Raw genomic sequence first — 5052 nt, 5'->3', positions numbered from 1 at the left:
CCCCCCCCCGCACACAAGCAGATAGCATCCAGGGGATCCCCCAGCCTGTGACTGGGCAGTGAAAAGAGAAGAAGCAGACGGATGAGCTCATCTCTCTGCTCTCTCCTCCTAACAGCATGATCCTTGTTAGCACAGGACCACTGCAGCATAACTGATTGACTCCTTGTGCTGCTCCGGATTCTGCTGCACAGCGAGTTGTAGAAATAAGAGTGATGAAGGAAGTGAGATCCCGCCAGCTGTGGAATGTACGGAGTGTGGTTGGCGGTTGTACAATCAGATTGTATAGTGTGAGCTCGGCCAATGAGAGCGGAATGATGTCCTCCCCCGCAAATCATCTCCTCCAAACAGAGACATGACGGGAGATCAGAGACATCTGAAGAGCAGAAGAGCTCCGCCCCCAGGGGCCATAGAAACGTTTTGCTGGGCAGTAGAGTTCCTCCTTAGCACCGGTGAATGTTGCAGGTGATAAGCTCCTCCTCATCTATGGTGAATGTTGCAGGTGATGAGGGCCTCTGCAGCTCCAGTGAATGTTGCAGGAGATAAGCTCCTCCTCATTTATGGGGAATGTTGCAGATGATTCTTTAGCTCGGGTGAATGTTGCAGGCAATGAGGTCCTCTGTAGCTGCGGTGAATGTTGCAGGTGATAAGCTCCTCCTCATCTATGGTGAATGTTGCAGGTGATAAGCTCCTCATCTATGGTGAATGTTGCAGAGATGAGCTCCTCTTTAGCTCCGGTGAATGTTGAAGGTGATGAGTTTTTCTTTAGCTTGTGAATGTTGCCATTGATGAGTTATTTTTTGCTCCGGTGAATGTTGCAGGCAAAGAGTTCCTCCTTAGCTCCGTTGAATGTAGCAGGTGATTAGTTCTTTTTTTCGCTCCAGTGAATGTTGAAGGTGATGAGTTCCTCCTTAGCTATGGTGAATGTTGTAGAAATTAGTTCTTCTTTAGCTCCGGTGAATGTTGCCAGCGATTAGTTATTCTTTGCTCCAGTGAATGTTGCAGGGGATGAGGTCCTCTGTAGCTCCGGTGAATGTTGCAGGTGATGAGGTCCTCTGTAGCTCCGGTGAATGTTGCAGGTGATGAGGTCCTCTGTAGCTCCGGTGAATGTTGCAGGTGATCAGGTCCTCTGTAGCTCCGGTGAATGTTGCAGGTGATCAGGTCCTCTGTAGCTCCGGTGAATGTTGCAGGGGATGAGGTCCTCTGTAGCTCCGGTGAATGTTGCAGGTGATGAGGTCCTCTGTAGCTCCGGTGAATGTTGCAGGTGATGAGGTCCTCTGTAGCTCCGGTGAATGTTGCAGGTGATGAGGTACTCTGTAGCTCCAGTGAATGTTGCAGGCAAAAAGTTCCTCGATAGCTCCGGTGAATGTTGCAGCTGATGAGGTCTTCTGTAGCTCCGGTGAATGTTGCAGAGATAAGTTCTTTAGCTCCGGTGAATGTTGCAGCTGATGAGCTCCTCTTTAGCTCCGGTGAATGTTGCAGGTGATGAGCTCCTCTGTAGCTCCGGAATGTTGCAGGTAATGAGGTACTCTGTAGCTCCAGTGAATGTTGCAGGCTCCGGTGAATGTTGCAGGTGATGAGGTTTTCTGTAGCTCTGGTGAATGTTGCAGAGATAAGTTCCAGTGAATGTTGCAGAGATGAGTTCTTGTTTAGCTCCAGTGAATGTTCCAGAGATGAGTTCTTTAGCTCCGGTGAATGTTGCAGAGATGAGTTCCGCTTTAGCTCCGGTGAATGTTGCAGCAATGAGTTCCTCTTTAGCTCCAGTGAATGTTGCAGGTGATGAGTTCCTCCGGTGAATGTTGCAGGCGATGAGTTCCTCTGATGCACGTTGCAGTGATGAGTTCCTCTGGCGAATGTTGCAGTGATGAGTTCCTCCGGTGAATGTTGCAGTGATGAGTTCCTCCGGTGAATGTTGCAGTGATGAGTTCCTCCGGTGAATGTTGCAGGCGATGAGTTCCTCCGGTGAATGTTGCAGGCGATGAGTTCCTCCGGTGAATGTTGCAGTGATGAGTTCCTCCGGTGAATGTTGCAGTGATGAGTTCCTCCGGTGAATGTTGCAGGTGATGAGTTCCTCCGGTGAATGTTGCAGGTGATGAGTTCCTCCGGTGAATGTTGCAGGTGATGAGTTCCTCCGGTGAATGTTGCAGGTGATGAGTTCCTCCGGTGAATGTTGCAGAGATGAGTTCCTCCGGTGAATGTTGCAGGCGATGAGTTTAGGAAATGAATTGGGAGAGGAGTGTCTGGTGACATGCAGAGGGTGTGGGGGGAGGGGTGCAGTGTGCTCGGGGTGGGGGAAGGGTGCGATCAATGTGTGTGTGCGGGAAAGGTGTTCCGCATTTGTACTCACCCGCACTCTCCGCACCTGTCAATCACACGGCGCTCGCTCGGCGCTCCGATGGCTCTTTGGATGTCAGAGCGATGCACAAAGCTTCTGATCGCGGCCCGCCTCGTCCTGTGCACGGATCGTCACTTCCTCCCCTCCCCCCTCCTCCGATGAGATGGGGGAGTGGCCTCTACTTCTCCCAGTGCAGATCCTGCCGCCGCTCATAATGAAGAGAGATACTCTTAGCGGAGGCTGCCATTGTCTGACCTGCTCCGTGCCTCTGACCCGGAGAGCTCACAATGTCGGCGGTGTCACCCAGGACCGGAGCAGACACAGTGTGGAGCTGCACGGCCACCAGTCAGCTTCCAGCTTTCATTTTCAAACCTCAACCGAACAATCTGAACATGGAAGCTGATTGGTTGACAGGCACAGTTTCGGGCCTCAAAGGAAATTCCACTTTGCAGGCCGATTTGCACCATAGCATTGCAATAATGACATGCACGCTATTGTATGCAACACCGTGCGTTACCGTGCACCAGGTGCATTGCTAATTTTTGTTGCAAAGCAAGCTGCTCCGAAATGTAATTTGTATATTTTTTTAACTTCTTATTTTTAAATTTTTCTTTATTTTTTATAATTTGTTTTTCTTATCAAATTTTTTTTCATGTTATTTTTTTCACTTACCTTTGCTATTAGACGTGCGATTCGTTTTGGAAAAATTCGTTTTTCGGCCGAATTTTCGTTATTCGGAGGTATCCGAAATCTCCGAATAACAGAAATGACGAGTGAAAACTTCCGAAACTTTCAATTTCCGAAAACGAAATTCGTTAGCGGTAGTCTGTACGCGTTTTCGTTTGTGGACGAATTTTCGTTGCAGCAAAGTGACATTAAAATTTTTTTTTTTAATGTCACTTTACTGAAACGAAAATTCATAGGGACTACCGCTAATGAATTTCGTCCGAATCCCGAAACGAATTGACTTTCGGACCCGAAAAACGAAATATCACAAAATCTGAATCAAAACGAAAATAATTTTTTTGCCGGTGCACATGTCTAATTGCTATCACACAGCAGCTAACAAGCCCCTGTGTGATAGTATTTGGTGGTGACAGGTTCTCTTTATTGAACCTGTCACCTCCAATACAGGAGTTCTAGCGCAGCATTGTGCTGGCTACACTGTGACAGCTGAGAGGGGAAGGCTGGGGGTGCAGCTCTCCCCTCTCACTGTTTACATAGAACGGACATTCTCCGCTCTGCTCCCCGCTCTCCATCCTGAAGAGAGGATCTCCGGCCTGCAGGGATAGGTAGCTGGTGGGGGGAGGACGGACCTGCAGGCTGCATACAAGTGTTTTTTTTTAAGTCCGCGGTGTGTGCATCAAATACGACTTCCATGTGAACAAAAAATGTGAATCGTGAAATCACAACCCACAAAAAAAGTGCACGAGGGTGCTGTGGTCCTCCTCCTGAAGAGGAAGGGCCTCAATAATCCCTAACCCCTCCTGGGGCGCAAGGCTTCTGACAGGGGCAAGGAAGACTTGGGTCCACCTACCTGAAGGCCGGCAGACCCAGATCCTCGGTTCTGTTGAAACAGGACCCTCAAGTACTAGGTAAGGGAGACCCCCCAAGTGGGGGAAGGCAGAGAAGCCCATGTGTAGACCGTAGAACCTCCCCCCCTAACATCAGGACGGGCACCCGAATGTACCTGCACCCTCCGTCATCTGGAGGCAAAAAACGTGCAGTCGTGCGTAAAAGTGTGCGTAAATAAGTGCCGGTGCACAAACCTGGCAGGCCTTTCCGGCCAAGGTATAAAAATTGCCCGGGTTAGCCAGAAGGCTTGCCCAAGAGACGTGCTGCAGAAAATGCTTTTGGGGCCGTGACCTAGTGCAGGTGAGTCACTTGTGGGGTCCCACACCTAAGTGTGGGACACAGCACTGCGGGCCTCTGCGCCCAGGGCTGGTGCTAGGCTACTTTGTGCAATATCTAGACTGCTATTGGCTATTTTTGAAATAGGCAATAGCAGGCTTGCTATTGAAACCCCCCCACTGAGCGGACTTGAGAGAGAGAAAGTCGTCTCTCAATTCTGCTCAGTGGGCGGGTACAATAGCCAGCCTGCTATTGGCTTTTGACATAGACGAGGGGCGCCGTGGAGGGGGTGAGTGTTCGAGGCTGTACCTTTGGCAGCAGTGCGCCCTAGGCGGCTGCCTAGTGGCAGCACCGGCCCTGTCTGCCCCTCCCGAACCCTCTTGACAGAGCAAGCACCCATCCCCATCAGTATCATAAGTGCCGAGGAACCCCCCCCCCTCTCAAAGAGGAGCCGCCTCAAACACCCACCTTCACTCCAGTGAGGACTAAGTAACCATTCCCTCGTCAGGACGGTTCTTTTCCCCACCGGAAACTGATAAGGACAGATACTAGACTTGATCTTAGCCAAAAGGCGGGGAAGCGGTACGAGTGATCTCGGGGACATCACTGAGATCACTTGTAAGCGACGGAGCTGCTCCCCGCTGTACAGTTAGCCCTGCTGGCCCAAAGCAGGACTAAATGTAGAAAACAACTACATGTCCTGAGCGTAGGGAGATACCACACCCCTGTCGCCCCGTGGCCAGGCCTCAGTGGCCTTGCGGGAAATCCGGCCCTGGCTATGTTGAAATGACAAATCCCATCATACCTCTGCCTTGGGGAGTCATGCCTGTGGCTGTCAGAGTCTTGCAATGCCTCATGGGATTTGGAGT

The 5052-nt window shown here is 50.6% G+C and overlaps 1 protein-coding gene across 1 annotated transcript in view; it reads right to left on the bottom strand.

Annotated features, from left to right (window-relative positions):
- LOC108788353 overlaps positions 1-2475 on the bottom strand; it is an 8537-nt gene extending 6062 nt beyond the window's left edge. The window contains exon 1 of the mRNA XM_018558106.1: positions 2345-2475. The gene's annotated coding sequence lies outside the window, so the exon portion shown is untranslated. The remainder of the gene's footprint in view (positions 1-2344) is intronic.
- Positions 2476-5052: the final 2577 nt, after the last annotated feature.

The sequence above is a fragment of the Nanorana parkeri genome, unplaced genomic scaffold (assembly GCF_000935625.1).
Source record: "Nanorana parkeri isolate BGI_ZX_2015 unplaced genomic scaffold, ASM93562v1 scaffold321, whole genome shotgun sequence".
Lineage (NCBI taxonomy): Eukaryota > Metazoa > Chordata > Amphibia > Anura > Dicroglossidae > Nanorana > Nanorana parkeri.
Note: the sequence above shows the minus strand (reverse complement) of the source record. Positions and strands in the feature narration are given on the sequence as shown.